This window comes from Ursus americanus, chromosome 19, assembly GCF_024610735.1.
Source record: "Ursus americanus isolate L20-20 chromosome 19, mUrsAme1.1.p, whole genome shotgun sequence".
Lineage (NCBI taxonomy): Eukaryota > Metazoa > Chordata > Mammalia > Carnivora > Ursidae > Ursus > Ursus americanus.
In genome coordinates this window covers 8,783,943-8,805,424 of record NC_142145.1, presented here as the reverse complement: position 1 = coordinate 8,805,424, position 21,482 = coordinate 8,783,943, and the positions used below count along the sequence as shown (strand labels likewise).

The 21,482-nt window shown below is 36.9% G+C and overlaps 1 protein-coding gene across 3 annotated transcripts in view; it reads left to right on the top strand.

Moving 5' to 3' along the window:
- CCDC102B (coiled-coil domain containing 102B) overlaps window positions 1-21,482 on the top strand; it is a 282,169-nt gene that overhangs the window by 26,523 nt on the left and 234,164 nt on the right. For all 3 annotated transcript variants that reach the window (XM_087869740.1, XM_087869738.1, XM_087869739.1), the window contains exons 2-3: window positions 10,932-11,132; window positions 11,299-11,423. The gene's annotated coding sequence lies outside the window, so the exon portion shown is untranslated. The remainder of the gene's footprint in view (window positions 1-10,931; window positions 11,133-11,298; window positions 11,424-21,482) is intronic.

Sequence of the window (21,482 nt, the reverse complement as noted above, 5' to 3'; positions counted from 1 at the left end):
AACACCCTCTCCCATTGTATTTTCTGTTGGTTCTTTTATAAAGATGCAGAGAAAAATAGAAAAATTTTTGTCTGTCAAACCCTGAAGATACTATCATCTTTCCACAGTTGTTTACTTGTCTTGATTTTTTAATCCCTGGACAGGGTAGATGACAGTGTAGTGTTGTCAAGAGGAAGGAGAAAGAGGAGTTGCCTTTTTTCTTTTATAGTTGAGATATAACTGACATATAACATTGTGTAAGTGTAAGGCATACAACCTATTGATTTGATACATTTATATATTGCAATATGCTTACCTCAGTAGTGCCAGCTAACACCTGTATTGGGTCACATAATTATCATCTGTTTTTTGCAGTAGGAACAATTTAGATCTGGTGTCTTGGCAACTTTGGAGTTAACAATACAGTGTTATTGTCTATAATCACTGTGCTCTGCATTAGATCTCCAGGACTTATCTGTCTACTAGTTCTGAGTTTGTACCCTTAAACAACATCTCCCCAGTACTCCCACCCCCCTGGTAACCACCCTTCTACTTTCTGTTCTTACCAGTTCAACTTTTTCAGATTCCACATATAAATGGTATAAGGAATTGTCTTTCTTAATTGTTTTTTATGGGCATGTTTGGTTCTCAGTAGAATGCCCTGAGCTGGTTGGAGGGCTGGGGAGGAATGGTTGAAGAGGGGCTCCCTCGGGTTTGCTCATGCATAATGGATTCATAATGTTCACTAGAGCTTGTCACCTATTGGTTGGCATACTGTGGCTTAATGTCATTCCACTGATTCTCCCTACCCTTTCAAGAGGATTGTGCAGAGCTATCATTTTATTTAAGAAATATTGCTCAGCATGGCTTAGAGCTAATAAACTTTACTGGGGAGCCAAGGGGTTGGTTTGTCCCTGGAAATCTGCTCTTTCAAAGTTTTGCTGGGTTTTATTGAAGAGTAACAGTGTTGGTACTTGTTCCTCCAGATAAAATCTTGCTTTAAATAACTAGCCAGTAATGTGAGGTTAGAGATGAGTGACAGGTTGTAATGAGAACATCTGTTTGCTCAACTACTGGATTTTTTTTCCTAAGGAAGAAACATAAAACTAAATTATTCATGAAACATTACTGATTCCCACACTATTGATTATAATCGCCATCATCAATTTGCTCCCCCTCCAGCCATCCCAACAGGTTATTACTTACAGATTGTGGTATTATTTGCTGCCAGGATTGCATTTTTAAAAATAAGTATAAACAGTGGGAGGAGATTTTTAGCGTGCCAGAGAGTTCCTTTCCTTTTGGAAATCACATAAGCTGCATCTCTGGTTTTTAATTAATCAGATACCAAGAGCTGATCCTAAAATTTCAAATAGGACCAAAATGAGTGGCAAATGATAAGCCTGAAATAATTGCACAGAGTAAGGGAAGAAAGTTATTAGAATGAGTCTCTTTATGATTTAAGACCAGTGCCAGAGTACTCAAAGATCATTTTATTGGCAAAAGACTAAAATTAAATGATATATCCATTAATTGGACTATAAGATAACAATCTCTTTTATTACAAATTCAGACTCTGGGTATAGAGAGAAAAATATGACATATGTCAAACTACAAAAATGATTTATCATTTATTAGCAATTAGGAGATTTTTAGTTAAATATTAAGGAATTTCCTTGAAGAGTTTTCTTTTTCCCTTCAGAAGGCTGAAAAAAATCCATTTATCCAGTTTCAGTAGGGAGGTTAATAACAAACTATGCAATATGTCAGTGTGCCAATCTGCAGAAGGTATAACTAGGAAAAAAGCACTATTATATCATACAGCAAAAAATATGCTCTATGCTATATACAAAAGGAGTAGTAAAGGGTTATTTCCTTCTTTTAAAATGAAATGCTTACTTTTGAGAAGCTGTCTACTCTAAGTCACACAAACAACCAGAATATTAACAATTTATAATTCCAGATTATCCTGGAGCTGGGTCATAGCGTGTCAGTGTAAGGTTCTCACAACTTACTCTAATATTTGTGACAGGTATTTTCCTGCCCTCAGAATTATCACTAAGGTAAAATTGTAGCGATCTCAACCAGCGATGATTTAAAGAGACAACGAAAACAGAACCCCAGCAAGCACAACACCACCAAGGCAGTTCAGCCCCAGTTCATTCTCGAGAGGGGGGACACGGGTGTAAGTTGTGGCAGTTGTACTGGTATCTGTGCTTCCATAGCCAAAGAATCACAGTAACACTAATACCCTTACTTGAGTCTTAACCTTACTCTTAGAGTCATTACTCTTAGAGTCATTACCCATTTATGTATTCGTCTCCCCTCTTCCCACCCCGGCTCAAGACTGAGAGGGTTTCCTAATGTCTAAATGGTTTGTTTGTTTGTTTGTTTTTAATTTTAGTTAACAAACAGCATTTGGTGTATAGTGGATGACTAATACAGCCACCTTGAATTCAAATTACCGCACTTTATATGATGCAGACTTTTTATTTTTTTTAAGATTTGATTTATTATTTGTTTGTTTAGAGAGCATGAGTGGGGTGAGGGGCAGAGGGAGAGGGAGAGAGAATCTCTAGCAGACTCTGCACTAAGCATGGAGCCCGAGATGGTTCTCAATCTCATGACCCTGAGATCATGACCTGAGCCGAAATCAAGAGTTGGACATTTAACTGACTGGGCCACCCAGGCACCCCTATGATACAGACGTTTAAAATAAAATAACTGAAATTGTTTCTGTATTTCTTTTCTGTGCCTTATCATAGGCATGGGCCCAAACACACATGCAAACACACACTCGACATCCACTTTTTATATCACTGGTACACTTTGGATTTAATTACTTATAACCACTTGGTTCTCTTCTAAAGAAAGAAATACATTTTGAATTGCTTAACAGATTTCCAACACCAGCCTGGCAAGCCTTCTCCCATCATTTAGCATTCCTGTAGCACTTTGGATTTGCTAAGTGTTTTATAATAATTTTTATTCTCTTGACTATTATACCTTTGATGAGTAACAATATTTCAAATGTACTTTATTACCTTCTGGTTGCTTCTATACATCACTAAGGAGGAGAAGTGAGATCTGGTGGGCTGTCCTTGCACAATATTAGTCTGAGACTTTTATTCAGAATATTAATATTTTAACCAAGTGGAAAACTTTGGAATAAATAGTATAATGTGAATTAAATCACCATTACTTTCCTGTAATTTAGATTTATGACTATGCATGTAAAACTGCTGAACCTTCTCCAGGGTACTCAACTTTCTAAAGCCAACTTTCTGCTGAATCAGACTTGTCAGTAAATCACTGATTCGCTGATAATTTTTCAGGTTCAAGGACAGTTTTTTTTCTTCTTTTATATCACATTATGGGCTCTCGGTCCCTTAAGATAATCATATTTCATTTTCAGCTAAAGAAAGAATAACCTGGGTATATAGAGTGTACATTTATATTTTCTGGGTTTTCATTACGTATACTATTTCAGAGATATATCAGTTATGAGTCATGATGCCTTTAGCATTTTCCAGTATCCTTTGCTTGTATATTCCCAGATTATGTATCAATACACCTCAGGAATTCAGAAGTAGAGAATGACACATTATTATAAACTGAAACTGCAAATCAACAACCAATATTGATTGCCGTTGTATAATACAGTCTTACTTACTATGATATCATATATCATAAACCCTTCAAACTGTGCACACTAATTCACTTATTATTAGCACACATTGATTCATCACCTGCCTTAATTCTATTCTGTGATCTTGGATTTCATTGCTCATTTAAATTTCAACAATCATTTCATATCCAGTATTCACTTCAAGAACCTACCCCAGCTATTGTAATCCACAGATGTCCCCAGGAGTGTGTAATGAAAAAATAATGGGAAGAATAGGTTTGAGTCCTGGCTTAAGTGTGTCCTGCCCTTTGACACTAGGCACATGATCTGCTTTGCTTAGCCTCAGATTCCTGATTTGTAGAAGTGGCTGCTGATTATATCTGTTTCTCAAGGAAGTGTACAATTATTCTAAAAATGAAATAATTCAAAAAATCATTAAAATGTTACAACATGTAAACTGTTTTTAAATTTTCACAAAATTTTTTTCATTATTACACTTGGAGTCTGTGACTACCCCCTAGCAGTTGAGTAACACATTGTATCCTGTTTGTCTTACCTCCCAAAATAGATTACAAACTTTATGAAACTACATAATATGTACAGTGATTTTATTATGTTCTGCACAGCTAGTCACATACCTGACTCAGTAAAATTTGTTTGTAGATAGATTCTTTCTCTTATTCATTAGATAACTGAATAGTTATCTCATTTAGATGACTAGATTAACAAATGATTTTAACTTGATGGAACTTATTTGGCATTTCTTTACGTCTTTTCTTCAAATTGATTAAGGCATTTGTACTATTTTAGAGAGTTTCTTTCTGAAACAAAACATTGGAGGAGTAAATAAATAAAACAGCCATACTGTTTTGTGATGGGAATGAAACATTGTTTTAGGATAAAGCAGCAATAAATATCATTAAAGAAGATCATATGCACTGAGGAAAACTGAAACTGAGTAAGAGTTAACCGAGAAAGGAGATAGAGGAATTTGAAAATGGTCTGACCAGGACAATCCCACACTCAGAACAATTGAAAACCTGTGGAAAACTCTGAGTTTTAGTGACCATTCTAGTTCTGAGTTCCTGCACAAGTAGGTTAAACTCTGATTACAAGTTTTGTCATCTATAAAATGAGGGCATGATAACGCCTGGTACATAAAAGTAGTGAAAAATTTTTATCAATTGTTAATTTTACCAAAAAACAAGCTCTCTGGTTCTCTAACTTTGGAAAATTTTCTGTATAACATTAGTCTTAGGAAGACTGTACTAGAGTGATCAAATCTGAATAGATCATTAACATAATTCAACAGATACGTGGGGTCTTGATTTTTCTTTGTAATTAACCCAAAACTAAACCTTTATCTGTTGCTTATGTAGCATGTTTTCTAAAAAACAATTTCTTAATATCAAATAAACTATGTAACAATTTGTAGCAATTCCATGTAATAAAGTACAAAAATCTCTATTAAAGCTTTATTAGATTACATCATTCCCCAAAATTAACTCAAAATCATAGACTTCCATGTAAAATGCAAAACTATAAAACTCCTAGAAGATTTCCTAGGAGAAAACCTAGATGACCTTGAGAATGGTGATGACTTTGACAACTCAAAAGCAGTCTGTGAAAGAAACAATTGATGTTAGACATCATTGAAGTTGAAAACTTCTGCTTCCTTAAAGATACTGCCAATAGAATGCGGGGACAAGCTACAGATTGGGAGAAAATATTTGCAAAGACATATCTAATAAAGACTGTTATCCCAAATATACAAAGAACTCTTTTTAAAACTCAATAGTAAGAAAACAAAAGAAAAATCAATTTAAATATGAGCAAAGGATTTGAATAGACACCTCACCAAAGAAAATATACAGATACCAAATAAACACATGAAAAGAATCTCAACATTGTATGTCATCAGGGAAATGCATTTTCAAACAATTAAAAATTAAAACAACATGCCTATTGGAATGTGAAATCCAAAACACCGACCACTAAATGCTGATGAGGATGTGGGGCAACAGGAACTCTCATTCATTGCTGGTGGGAATGTAAAATTGTACAGACACTTTGGAAGACAATTTAGTGACTTCTTACAAAACTTAATATACTCTTATCATATAATCCAACAATTGCCCTCCAGTTTACTCAAAGGAGTTGAAATCTTACGTATACATAAAACATTTGGTCCAACACATGAAGGTTTATTCATAATTAACAGAACTTGGAAGCAATCAAGATGTCTTTCAGTAAGTGAATGGATATATCAACTTTGGTCCATCTAGACAAAGGGATATTATTCAGAGCTTAAACGAAATGAGATGTGAAGCCATGAAAAGACATGGAGGAAACTTGAATGCATATCACAAAGTGAAAAAAGCCCATTTGAAAAGGCTACATAGTATATGATTCCAACATGTGACATACTGGAGAAGACAAAACTATGGAGACAGTAAAAAGGTCAGTGGATGTCAGGAGTCACAGGGGAGGGAGAGAGGAATAGGCTGAGCACAGAGGATTTTTAGAGCAATGAAGCTACTCTGTGTGATACTATAATGATGGATACATGTCGTTATACATTCGTTGAAACCCATAAACTATACAACACCAAGGGTGAACCCTAAGGTAAACTATGGATTTGGGGTGATTATGTTTTGTCAGTGTAGGTCCATCCTTATTCACTGCCATCCGCTCTGGTGGGGAATGTTGATAATGGGAAAGGCTGTATGTGTATAGGAGGAGGGTGTATGGGAATTCTCCATTCTTACCACCCAATTTTGCTATGAACCTAAAACTGCTCTAAAAAAATAAAGTTTATTTTAAAAAGCTTATTAGGAGACATCTAGGGAGGCACAAATAAGTATAAATTATTAATGGCTTTTAAGACAATTGCCAAACTGGTTTTGCTGAAAGTTAACATTTGAGCGTGAGTCGTGTGAAAGAGACAAAACCAGTGAGGTCATGCCGGTTCTACGTGGCCCTTCCTGTTCCTGTCCATGAACACGGACATTAACCCTCCTTCATCCAGTCTTTATACCCAGGCTTGTTCCTGTTTGCCGGCTTTCTAAATACTGATTTTCAAAATCCTTATTTCCATACCTATCCCAACCTGATTCCAACTTATGTAACTCCATTTCTTATTTTTCTGGTTTTGGTTCTTGGCTGTATCATGTCTCCGTTTAACATGAAGGAACTCAGAAGTAAAAATCCTGGCCCCTTCCCTTCGCATAAACCAGAGGATGGCAAATATGTTATTTAGACGGTGCTCATCTATTTTCTCAAAAAGGTTAAATATAAGCCACTTCTATAAACTTCCAGGTTAAGTTTCATTTTCAAAAATAACAGTTTTATAGTGTAATTAAAATATAAAATGATACTTTATAATGCTAAAATAGACTGCAAAGCTGTTTGGAAATTGATATTGTATAATTTACATTATATATCTATGTATAACTAAAATAATTATAAACAACTAATAGAAACTATACAGCAGCAAAGAGAAACACACACATTTCACAGACACAGAGGGTTTTACACAGAGCCCCTGACAACCACTATTCTGTTTTTTAGATTCCACATATAAATGGGATCACACACTATTTGTCCTGGGTTCATTCTCAGGCATCTCCAAAAGCCAAAATCCTTTGGCAGTTCTGTTGTGTAATAGTGAGCATTCTGGACTTACCACATGTGGTTAATTTTATGTACTCTATGTATTGCTTCACGTACTAAATTTCAAAATCCTTTATTTGGAAGATGATCTATTTGCATCTTTATGTATATTCAATATACACAAAGTAGATATGCAATAAGATTTTTTTGTAGTTCATTATATTGTAATTTAATAGCTCATAAATAAAATACTCTCTTCAGAGTTTGGCATAAGAACCCTGCCTCTAGTCATGAACTTCAAAATAATAAATAGTGTCTTATTTAGGTTAGTGCAAGCTCTGTAATAATCAGTCCCCAAATGTATAAAGTTAAAGAAAAAAAAAGTTTATTTCTTGCCCAGCAGTACTTGTCAGGTAATGTCACTGGTGTGGCCCACGTTCATGCAATCACTTCTGGACACAGGATAAGAAAAGTTCTGCCATTTTTTAATTTTTAAGTTTTCTTAGGGATTATCTCTTTTCCAGCCTCCTGGAATGGGCACAAAACACGGATGATCTTATGGACCAGGCTTGGAAATGTTATGTCATTTTCACTCATTGGCTAGAACTTACTCATAGGTCACAGTGTACTACTGGGCAAGGCTGGGGAAGGAGCCTGGTTCTGTTCCAGCAAGAGGAGAATACAGACAGAGGAACTATTTGACACACAGGTAACAGGTCCTACATCTACAACCATGTTTAATTCTCATAGTAACCCCACGATATAAATATGATTAATATGCCCATAGAACATATGAGAAAACAGACACATTCAAACAGGTTGATCAGGTTTTTTTAACAGTAACTAGTAGAGCCTGGAGTCAAAATTTCCAACTTTTATCCTTTTTATGTTATAATATTTGGTTCTCTGAGGTAAAATAAACTGCTCATTTGTGCTCTCAAGGTTCTCTTGGTCATTCAGTGTACTTTGCTTAAGTCAACTTCCCGCTGTCAGGGTCTGCTCATCCTGCAGAAGTAGCTTCAGTGGTCCACTGTGCTCGTGCCCTTAACGCCCGCCTCTGTCTTCCCATACCTATTATACTCCAAAATGCACAAAGCAGGTATTAATTACATAGAGATATCATGAAAAATTAATAACACAGAGAGATCAAAGGCTTAATTCCAAACAGAATACCCAGAGGATTGAAGTTGTACCATTACATAAAAATGAAAACATGGTCATCAGCCAGGAAACATATGAGAAGATGTTCCCATCATAGGTCACCAGGAAAATGCAAATTAAAACAATGAGATATCATTACACACCTATAAAAAAGGCCAAACTCTAGAATACTGACAACACCTAATGCTGGTGAAGATGTGCAGCAACAGGAATTCTCGTTTATTGCTATTGGGGAAGAAAAAATAGTGCAACCACTTTGGAGGACAGTTTGGCAGTTTTACAAAATCAAGCTTACTCTTTCTATACTATCCAGCAACCGCACTTCTTGGTTTTTACCCAAAAGAGGTGAAAATTTGTGTACACGCAAAAACCTGCACGTGAAGCTTTATAAGCAGCTTTATTCATAGTTGCCAAAACTTGGAAGCAACGAAGATGTCTTTTAATGGGTGAAAAGATAAATACACAGTGGCACATTCAGACAATGAGATACTACTCAGTGCTAGAAATGGGCTTTCAGGCCATGAAAAAGAACCTAAAGTGCATATTACTGAGAGAAAGAAACCGATGTGAAAAGGTCACATGCTGTATGAATCCAACTGTATGGCATTCAGAAAAGTCGAAATTACGGAGACAGTAAATGATTAGTGGTTGGGTTAGGGATTGGGTTGGGGGGATGTATAGATGGAGCCCAGAGGATTTTGGGGAAGTGAAAAGATTCTATGATACTATTAGGGTGGATACATGTCATCATACATTTGTTTAAACCCATATTCTGTATGTCATAAAATAGTAGACATAGAATAGACATTTTCAGCTAAATACTGAAGGTGTTTGCTACTGCAGGAAGCCATTAAAGGTGCTACTTTAAAAATGTAAAAAAAAATTAATGTAATATAGTAATACCCAATGATTTCACAATAAAGTCCCGAGAAGTAGAATGCTTTGGAGTAAAGAGATTAATGAACAGACAGGTAACTCTAATTTTTGACTAAAAAAGTAACAGTGGATGGTTTTGTTCTTCTAAAAAAGCGTTATCAGCAGACAAGTAATAAATAATCTCTGTAATATTTCTGTGTAGGGTTGTTGTCCTCACATCTGATGATACAATAACATTACAGATGATAAAGATATGTTCGGAGCGAAAGTATTTCGAGTGTTCTATATAGGTTGAGATACTGAAATTATTATAAAAGTTGAACTTTAAGAATTTGTTAAGTCAAAAAAATGTCTTGTTTGATTTACCGATCCACATCACTAAAATTTCTGGAGATTTACTACTCCCATTTCAAAAAACGTGAAAATTATTCTGCACCTTTTCACTTTGCTAAGATCAAATGAAATTAGAAATGATACAATGGTTTGAAAATCTTACTGAATTAATATTTCAATAAAGCTGTCCAATAAAAAGGTTTCAGGACATGGGGATGTTAGAGCGGATTTATAATGTCAGACCTAGTCTGGGAAGGCCCAGAGACACATCTTTCACCACAGCCATGAGGAATAAATTCACGAGGGAGCTCCAGCACTTTTGAAGACCTCTGTGCTGTCTTCCATGTCACCGTTAGCAGAGAACCGTGACATGGAAGTGTGCTCTCAAACAAACGGGGATAGTGGGAACCCAGGGTAGCAGGAGGCAGTGAAGGACTTAATCACCGAAAGGCAGGGTGAGTATGGTTAATGTAATGGCCCATAGTTTGATTTCAATTAGTCAACCTAGAGCCGAAACCGAAGGGCAGTGTAGTAAAGTCTTACTTGATCTGTATAAATAGAAAATCTGCAGGTCTGATGAACTGAAGAATGAATTAAATCATGGAAGAAGAGGGTCATGCCCCTTAATCTATCCCCAATTCACACATCCAGAGTCCCTCAAATGAAGGGAAGTCCAGATCCCACTAAGAAAAAGATGCTGCTACTCAGTGTGTGTGTATATATATATATATATATATATATATATATACACATACACATTTTATATACTTATATATATAATATATATATAATATTATATATATATAATAAAATATATATTTATATATATATAATATATATATATATATATATATATATATATATATATATATATATATATATATAAATTATTTTCCTGGTTCTAGAACGGGTACTTAGAATACATGTATAACAGCTTCCCCATGGTACCCGATTACAGACTGAGGGCTAGAAGGGAGTCAGATGGAAACCACTGGAACTGACTCTACCTTTGAAAATGGTAAACCAAAGGCAGTCTCATATTCCTGAAGACATTGTAGGAAATATCGCCATCATCAAGGGCTTAAAATGATATAGGGGTGGTGATTTCATCCAACTCTCCTATTTTGCTCTTGTGGAAAACAGATGAGTATTCAAGAATGGAAGACTATTAGCCACTTAATCAGGCCCTGACTGTAATTACAGCTGCTGTTCCAGATGTGATTTCTTTGCTGGAGCAAATTTAACATATACCCTCCCCCTCCCCCCCCCGCCACACACACACACCTTGTATCTGATACAGTAGCTATCGATCTGGTCAATATTTTTTCTCTCTCTCTACCAGGCAAACTGCCTTGCTGACCAAATCCAGCCTGGAGCCTGTTTTTGAAAGAGGGCTTGAGTTAAGAAGATTTTTACATTTTTCAAAGAGTTTTTAAAAAATGAAAGAGGGACGCTTGGATGGCTCAGTCAGTGAAGCATCTGCCTTCAGCTCATGATCTCAGGGTCCTGGGATCAAGCTCCGTGTGGGGCTCTCTGCTCAGTGGTGAGTCTGCTTCTCCCTCTCCCTCTGCCCCTCCTGCCCCACTCTCTCAAATAAAATCTTTAAATATAATGAAATTAATTAATTAATTAATTAATTAAAAGAATACGTGACAGAGTCCATATGTGGTCTTCAAAGCCTAAATTATTTATTATCTGGCCCTTTACAGAAAAATGTTTGCTGACCCCTTGTGGGGCTTTAAAGAAAATATTTCTATTTCTGCATCCATCATGAGAGCTTTCTGAGCACATTTTACTGAAACCTGGGACCTGGGCTCAAGGCAGTCCTCATCAGGTAATTTATGACTGTTTGCATGGAACTGGAGAGAGTTTGCTTTTCGGAGGTATTGTTTTCAGTTCAAGGAGGAAAGGGGGTGACTCAGACCTGAGACTCGGAGACATCCCTGGGTTGCTGGATATAATGGTGCTGTCTTTCCCCTGGAGAAATGTATTTACATTCCAAAGGGTTACAGTATGAACTCAGAATACTCAGGAAGGAGCAGAGGTTTTTTTCCCCTTCTTTCAGGAGGGAAGTTGGACATGTATATGAGCACCTCATTTTTGCAGGATTTCTCACCAACACCACTATTATGAACTGAATATTTGTGTCCCCCTGTAAATTTGTATGTTCAAATCTTTACCCCCACTGTGATGGTATTAGGAGGTGGGACGTTTGGGAGGTGATTAGATCAGGATGATTAGATTGGTCCTTATGGACGGGATTAGTACCTTTATAATAGACACCCCAGAGAGCTCTTTTGCCCCTTAAGCCATGTGAGGACCCAGCAAGAAGGCTTCAAGTCTTTGGCCATGAACCAGGAAGTGGTGGGGACTGCAAATGCCCCACCTTCTGTCGGGTCCTGAGCCAGACATTTGTGTTGAGCACTGTGAAGACTTCAGAAGGATACTCATCCCACCAAGGTCAGAGGCCACAAGAACTGACATGGGCTTCAGTCAGCTTCTTGCTCTCCACCACCTCACATCGATCTCCCGTGCAGATAGCCAGCTCTGTGTACCACACACTCAAGCACCACATGCAAAGACGAGAGCCTTACAGAGTACCTTCAAACCATTCCCACACCGTGCACATCCAAATCCCTGTATGAATCCCTGTGTGTACGAGTGCGTGTGCGTGTGTGTGCCCACGCATATTACAAATCACCTAGTGGTTCTGCTTCAGAGATACACCGTACTTATTGATTTAGCTGTATCTGCACAGATGGCATTTTTCAGTTTTCTAGTTTTGTGAAAATATGTAATAGAAATGTTGCCTTCTGACATTGCCATATGAAAAGTAAGATTTTTGAAATTTATGTGAATGCATGTGTAGCCATTCCCAAGCAACTGATAGTAAACATAGTAGCCTTTATTTGAATGGTTTTGGGGGAGCAGTGTGATTTGGGTATTTATAACCATTCTGAATTTTTGAAAATTCTATCTTGTCTATCTGTCCATTGATCAATTCAATCATTGTTCATTCAAACTCTTATTGAACATTCAGCCCAGGCTACATGAGATCAGCTCTTAAAAATATTATTAGCTTTGCAATAAATAAATACACTGATTTAATTCATTTTAGTGCAGTGCTATACATTAAACACCAAATATGTATATGTAACGTCCTGTGTAGCCAAGATGGTGGGAAGAAGGAATTACTATCCCTTGAAAGGGTCAGTGAAAGCTTCAAAGAAGTGGTGATTTACAAATTAGGTTGGATTTTTTTTCTTTTGTTAAGATTAGTAATACTCTGATATAATAAGTGATGGTAATCAGACTTATTTACATACTTTCCTGAAAAAAATTATGATCAAATGTCTGCTTATATATATTTATTATTTTCTAAGTTGCTTGAAAGGGATGAAACTTTCTGTCTAGACTCATGGCTTTTGAATGTGATTTATTCATTTGTTTTTAATAGCAAGAGCCTTTAAGATTCCATGAACCAATTTGTTCAAACCTTTCATGTGCATCTTTGATAGGATATCAAGGTTTTCATTTTACATAAAGCTATTTTGCATCTAAGTTATTTGAGATACAGTACTTCTAGAAATGCATGTATAGTGCTGCCACGGTACATTTTATTCAGAGCCACGATGCGTATTTCCATTATATTTAATACTACGGACATCGCTGGGTGTATATTCAAGATTATCACAATGAAACAAGAATTTACAGTAATGCTTACTCTACCCCCCCCAACATTTATTTTGAAACTTTTGAAATCTACATGAAAGTTGCAAGAACAGTACAATTGTTGATTCTAGGTGAAGGGTACAGGATACCCTCCTGTTCTGTATGTAAACCACCAGTTGTAAAAATGGAGCTACATTTGCTTTACCTGTTTGTCTGGCTAAATATATATAATAAAAAGTATTTGTGGTTTTTTTTTTTTAAACTAGAACATATAAATTGACTAAAAGCAGAGCCACTGGGGTCCAAACCATGGTGCTCTCCCTTCTTCCTTTGAAGCGACAGGCATTACTCCAGGAGAGACTGGGAATTTTAGTTCTTCTCTGGTTATTATTATTCTTCAACAATATGAAGTTATGCAATCCAACTTCTCAGGGAAGAAACTGCTTTTGATCACAAGAGTCCGATTACCTAGAAGTGAACTGTGCCTGAGGACCACAAGGTGGCTGAGCAGAAATGCCCTCCTGCAGAGGTGTGCTTTGGGGTTTCTGAGTGTTGCCTTATGTGGTTAAATGGGTATCTTGGTACACATTTTATATTTGGGACCTGCTACCGGTCACATAAAAACTTGTTTTACATTCAATAGTGTAGAAGAAAGAAGCAAAATTGCGAATACTTTTGTGTTTTAAATTTCATTTTCTACACAAATGACTCATGAGAATGCATGGAGCCAGAAAGTGTGACACTTCCATGGTCATGCCTTGCTAGTGCCCTCATCTCCAGCAGCAAAGGCTCATTTCAGTCCACTGAGCCACACTGCTCATCTCTAGAGGAAGGATGGAAGAATGAAGAGAGAAATAAATAATCCCAGCTGGAATAACCCACTTTCTTGTTTACGAGAATAAAAACCACTTCCCTGAAGCTGCTACTGTTGTGCGAGCAAGTTTGCTCATGGTTGGCGGAGGCTGCGGGGTCGTGAAGGGAACTGAAGCGTATCATGCTCTCGTATCATATTTGACCTGTGAATGCTCGCAAGGAAAGCACAGAAAACACAACTTCTTTTAAAGGCACTGACGCTTTTACCTTTCCTAATAATCATTTAAACCCTTGGTTCACAACTGGGAGTAGACATCAAGATCAACTGGGGGAGGCTTTTTTTTTCCTCTTCATTTTGGCTTCACACAGAAGCTCATCTAAAACCAACCAAATGGATTTTCTAGGGCTTATGTGTATTTTTATAAATCATCTGAGGCAATGGATGCTCATGTAATTCTGATAAGCACTACTGGTTGAGAATCTATAACTTAAAATATAGTAATTATTACAAGGCTAACAATTTTATGTTTTTTATATTTTTTAAAAAGTTTTATCTGAGAGAGAAAGTGAGTGTGCATGCTGCCCACGCATGCGTGAGTGGGGGACGGGGCAGAGGGAGAGGGAGAGAATCTCAAGCAGACTCTCTGCTGAGTGCAGAGCCCAACACTGGGCTCGATCTCATGACCCTGAGATCATGACTTGAGCCAGAACCAAGAGTCGGACGCTTAACTAACTGTGCCACCCAGGTGCCAAGGCTAAAATTTTAGACCGACATTTGCAAAAGAGCTAATTGTTTATTTTTCAGTAGTATTTGAGGGTTGGAGAATATTTGGTTACCTAAAAGTTTTCATAGTTCTTGACCTCTAATCTATTCTTATTTTCAATGACTGTATAGATTTTAAGATTTTGGATCCCAAGCTAAATAGTATACAGATCTTCCATAGTAAAACAAAATATTTCCAAAGCTTATGACTCTTTCATGTTAATTACTTATCTTTCTATTGCTCAATCAGCAAGCATTCAGATACTTTTGGAACAAGCATTTAAAAACTTCAATTAAAATAATTTTTTGTAAACCTTCAACACTAACACACTAGTAATAAATATATTATTATATAAATACATTATATACAAATACATTATATAAATACAATATATTCAATTACTCATTCATCCATTCATTTATTCTATAAATATTTATAGAACCATGTTTCAGGAACTCTCATTCAGGAACTGAGAATGTAGCCTTGAAAAAACCAGATAATGTCTCTGACCATTCAGGGTTTACAATAGTGTGTATTTAAGTGAGGAAGCAGGCAGTAAACAAACAATATATATTATAAAGATGTGCTTGTAAAAAATAAAGTAGCAAAGGGGTTAAGGAGAACTGGGGGCCAGGAGGTCTAATTCATGCAGAATGGTTAATAAAGGCATTAATGACAGGGTGACCTTGAGTAAGGAGGGAGTGAGACATGTGGCTATCCAGGAGAATGTTATTCTAGTTGGAGGAAACAGTTGCAAAGGAGCCGACTTGGTGTGCTCCAGGAGCAAGAGGGCAGGAGGATGTGATGGAATGAGCGAAAAGGGGTGGTGAGGTGGGGAGGAGATAAATGCGGTCAGGGGTGGGGAGGTTGTAAAAAATAATTATAAGTTGTATCAGTTTGGTAGGGTTGCTGTAATAAAGTACCACAAACCCTGTGGTTTAAACAACATAAAATCATTGTTTTACATTTCTGGAGGTCAGAAGTCCAAGATCAAAGTGTCTGCAGGGTTGGTTCCTTCTGAGGCTATGGGGCAGATTTCTCCTGGCTCCCCCTGCTTCGTTGGCAATCTTTGGTGTTCCTTGGTTTATAGAAGCATTACCCCAAACTCTGCCTTCACCTTCACATGGTATTCTCCCTGAATATTTGTTAGTCTCCAAATTTCCCCTTTCTATGAGGATCCACTCTACTCTAATATGACCTAATTTTAAGTAATTACATCTGCAATGACCCTATTTCCAATTAGGTCACATTCTGAGGTACTAGGGGTTAGGACTTCAACATGTGAATTTGGGGGGACACATTTCAATCGATAACATAGTCCAATGGTAGGGACCTTCCTTCTTTGTGACACTAAGGTAGGAAGTCACTGGAATGTTTTGAGCAGAAAAATGTCACGATCTGCCTTACATCATAAAAAAGATCCCTTTAGCTGCTCTTTAGAGAGTAGACTGCAGTCAGGCAGCGGTGTAAGCAGTGAAGCCTGGAGATGGAGATGTGGTGGCCTCAACCAGGCTGCTGACCTGTCCAGTGCTCTGAAGTCTGGCTTCTAAGTATATTTCAAAGGTATCACTAACAAAATTTCTCACAGATTAGATAAGAGGTGTTAAAGGAAAGAAGTCTCGGATTGATCCAGAATGTTTGGCCCAAGTAATTACAATGCTGATGTTACCATTTACTGAGATCAGGAAGACTTAGCATAAGCAGGTACTTAGTGGACGACCAGTACTTTGGATATGTTGTTTGGGTTGCTTACTAAAGACCCAAGTGGAGATGTTGAGTTGGACATAAAGTCTGGAGTTCAAGCTGGAGATACAAATTTGTGAGATGTCTACATGTAGATTTTTAAAATCAAGAAACTGAAGGAGGAATGATGTTGAGCACCTGTTAACAGGTTTATTGACCATTTGGCTATTCTTTTCTTAAAGTTCCTGATTCAGGTCATGTGTTCATTGTTTACATTGGGTTGTCTTTTCCTTATTGATTTAAAAGCATTCTTTATATATTCTGGACACAAATTCTTTGGTAGATATAAGTGTTGTGAATATCTCTTCCTTTTCACTCTCTTACTGGCATCTTTTCATAAACAGAAATGCTTAATTTTAACAAAATCCAATTGATTTTTTTATGTTTCTGTTATTTGTGTCCTCTTTGAGCATTTGTTCTCTACCAAAGGTCATGAAGATTTTCTACAAGAAAAATTTGTTCTATTTTTCTGTATCTTCTATATTTAGGCTTATGATCCATCTTGAATTAATTTTTGTGTATGGTGTTTAATTAAGTAACAACATTTACTTTTTCCCATAGGGATAGCTGATTGATTCAGTACCATTTATTGAAATTCTTTTCCCCATAGAAATTTAGATAAGAATATCTAAATACATAGCAATTACTACTTCCTAGAAATATGATATCTTACCAGATAGCTAGCTAGATCATCACTTGGCAGTCAAGTGAGTTACATGGTCAGGAGACTCTAATTTATCTATTTTCCCCAAAATATGAAAGTGATCCTTAAATTAAATTAAGCTTGGAGGAAGGAATTTGCTTTTTGCAAGTGTAAAAGGTTATGCCAGTCATGTTTACTGTTGGCTCCAGGCAGGAGGTTCTCCTAGCAAAGGTGCACGCTCCCTTCTAGCTTTCTTATGCTGACTCTTTCTTGTAAGGACCTGAAGATGCACAGGGAGTAGCAACATGCCCTAATATCCTGACACTTTTCTACCAAGTCCCATAAAACTTCAGGCTTTGTATGCACATGCAGAACACCACTCAGAAGGGAATGGTGAACATGTCACTGCCTCCCTCCTCGCATCCCATTTTGACTCTGCTAACAAAATGAGTAATAAAAGTGAAGTCATGTTAGACCCTGATCCCAAAACCAGACAAAGACCCCATCAAAAAGGAGAATTACAGACCAATATCCCTGATGAACATAGATGCCAAAATACTCAACAAGATCCTAGCCAATAGGATCCAACAGTACATTACAAGGATTATTCACCATGACTAGGTGGGGTTTATTCCTGGGATACATGGTAGTTCAACATTCAGAAATCAATCAACGTGATACAGCATGTTAATAAGAGAAAAGACAAGAACCATATGATCCTCTCAATTGATGCAGAAAAAGCATTTGATAAAATACAGCATCCTTTCCTGATTAAAACTTTTCAAAGTATAGGGATAGACGGAACATACCTCAATATCATAAAAGCCATCTATGAAAAGCCCACAGCGAATAGCATTCTCAATGGTGAAAAACTGAGAGCTTTTCCCTTAAGATCAGAAACACAACAGGGATGCCCACTCTCACCATCATTGTTCAACATAGCACTAGAAGTCCTAGCCTCAGCAATCAGACAACAAAAAGAAATAAAAGGCATTCAAATTGGCAAAGAAGTCAAACTCTCTCTTTTCACAGATGACATGATACTTCATGTGGAAAACCCAAGACTCCACCCCCAAGTTACTAGAACTCATGCAGCAATTCAGCAACATGGCAGGACACAAAATCAATGCAATTATCAAATAATTCTACTGAGACCTCAACCTTAGTTTATCTCAAGGGTCTTTCAAACTATATACATCATATTGTAAATATAAAAAATTAAGTATCAATGACTTTTCTCCATAATATATCTTGAGGAATATCTAATAATTTCATAAATAATGGTGGATCTTTTTGGAAAAAAGAATCTCGTAATATCTTGCTAGGGGTTATTTGGCCCCTGTGAAAATTATGTTTCACACAGTAATATTTGAATGACTGTTTACAAGGACCCAGGTGGTGGGGGGGGACAACACATTACTTTGAAGGCTAGCAATTCAGAATTCAAGATTATACTATCAACAACTCAGAATAGATTGTATCAAGTGTGGTAATGTGGCCATGAGATGTTTACATAATAATCTTGGAAACTGAGCTACCTAATTAGTTTTTCATGAAAAATGTCAATTAACCTATGTCCAAATGTAAGGTGAATCTTTTACTCCTTTTAGAATTATCCCTTGTAAAAAAGTCACCTTCTACCTAACAAAAATCTTTCAGATCATGTCAGTCTTTCAATTCTTTTATTTAGAACAATCAAGCATTGTTTGGAGAAGACGTAGGATCTTAAAATCTCAGTTATGCCAATTCAGAATCTCATAAAGTTCCCTTGACGATCAGTTTAAAAATAAAAAGGAGACAGAAGACTTTAACATAGATTTATTAGTTACACAGATTATTTCTGTGGGTACAACCTCAAAATTGTAACTATTAATTGTATGAGTCATTAAAATCTAAGCGTTTACTGTCTTTTTGACTGGGTTCTTAGGGTTTGGAATAGAATTTCTAGGGATTAGCATCAAACACGTTGAGACACTGGGATATCATCCAACTGTGATGGAAGAAAACCAGTTAGGTAAACAAATCCACAAGTGAACGTGATGAAGACAGTGATGCAGCCATGTGAAAAAGGTGAATGAGTAGAATATCCTGTTACTACAACATATGCTTCAGTTTCACTGGACTACTTCCTCCACCCAACTAAAATTTATTAAATTTAACATTAAAATTGGCCAATTATTATTTTTTTAAATTTTTTGTTGGAAAGAGAAGGAACTATTGTAAAACGACACAGAGGGTGGCTTTACTGCCTCCCAGCATCTGTGTCAGAAGGAAACAGGAACAAAGGGCTGTCCAGTTCATGTGTAAATCTTTTCAGTGTGGGTTCTCTGAAGTCCAGGGAAAGCCCATTCTATCTCTGGAGATTCCTTCTGGTGAGGTGCCTTTGCCTGCACTGCCTTCCACACCCCTCTTCTCTCCACCTGCAGGACTGGCACAGCTGCAGACATGCTGAGTAAACCCAATTCCTTCATCTATTTGAAGAGCTGTGCTCTGTACTGTCTGGGTCCCTTACCCAGAGTCCTAAAATCCTAAAGATCTAATAGGAAGGATTTTATGTTGAACAACAGATTATATGAAATGGGAATCGAAGGCAAACAGAAGAGTAGAAATCTTGGAACTGAGCATTTTAGGTGAAGACAGGTTATGGCCGTCCTTTACTACTGTATCCTCAGTAGGTACACAGGAGACATGTAAAAAACATTTGTTGAAAGAATAAATTGCAAGAAAACAATTGCCACTTTTTTACTAGTTGTTGAAAATCCCTTTTCAGTTTATAGGGAGATGGACTTAGAGGAAAGCTGGAGGGCTGAGGGCTGTTGTCAGGAAGGCTTGCAGGAAAATCAAATAATATTCAGTATCCATTAATATTCTAAATCTGTGTCCAAATGACATTGATATCCATATAAACTATTTACACACGCCAGTAATCCCACTGGATACTTGTATCCTCTTACGTGTATTTATTTTCACTGAAAGCACAAAACCCAAAGGATTTTTGGAGATGTTTGTTAACCTAAATATTTGCAATTATATTTAATTTCAATGTTAAAGAAATATCAACTCTTTTTCATGTCTATCCAAAATGTTAAAGCTTGAATTGCAAAAAAGTAGCCAAGCAAATTTAAACATATTTGTATTTCATATTCTTAAAGTCTTGGCTTTTTTCTGTGGTAAACGATATAAATTCTGGAAGGAGTAAGAAGAGAAATAAATTAGATACATACATGTTATAATTTCTGAGCTGTTTTCATGTGCCAGTCATGTTCTAAACAGGCCTCATGTGTAACTCATTTGATCTAATCTAGTGAGCTGGGAGGGTGAGCATCTGCCCAGGTTTGCACAGGGGGTGACGGAGCCAGGACTGGAATCCTGTCACTCTGACACCAGGGCCTCCACACTCACAACTTAGTTCAGCCTCTCAACAGGGACCCAGGAACCTGTCATCACCCACAGAATTCATGTAGTGGATGCATTTGGTCACTCTTATCAGGGAAGGTCCATTCTAACCAGTCTGTATAATTCCCATGATGGGTGGGTACAATTTTTTGGCTGTTACTCCTGTACCACAGCAATTCTCATTAAAAAATTGTGCTTATGGTCAGGGCGCCTGGGTGGCTCAGTCAGTTAAGCATCTGCCTTCCGCTCAGGTCATGATCCTGGGGTCCTGTGATCGAGCCCCACATTAGGTACCCTGCTCAGCCGGGAGTCTGCTTCTCCCTTTCCCTCTGCCCCTCCTCCTGCTTGTGTTCTCACTCGCTCTTTAAAAAATGGTGTTCATGGTATAACACGAAAAATAAATTATTAAAAAAATAGTATTTGTACAAACTTTTTTTCATAATATACTCTCCCCATTTGATGCTATTTTAAAAAAGAATGTCTTGAGGCTTTAGATCCCCATTTCACTGACAGTGAAAAGGAGAGGAGGTTGTGCTGTGTCCAAGATCACAATGTCGCCGTTGATCACAGACTCAAGTCCAAGGATTCCAACTCCAAACCCTGCAATTAATGTTTAAAAGTAATCAGGTTTTACAAATACAAAATATATATAACCTATGAATCTCAGGTTCTTTATCTGTAAGGGCATTAGATAACAATCTGATCTTTCTCAAGTCTGTTTAAACTCATTATGTTTTTATAATGACAACTTACAGTTTAATAAAAGGAAAAATAATTTGTGGGAGATCAGTCTTAGCTGTCCTCTATGCCTGCACAAGGAACTATTAGTGTTGAAAACAGAATATAAATAGTAAAAATAATA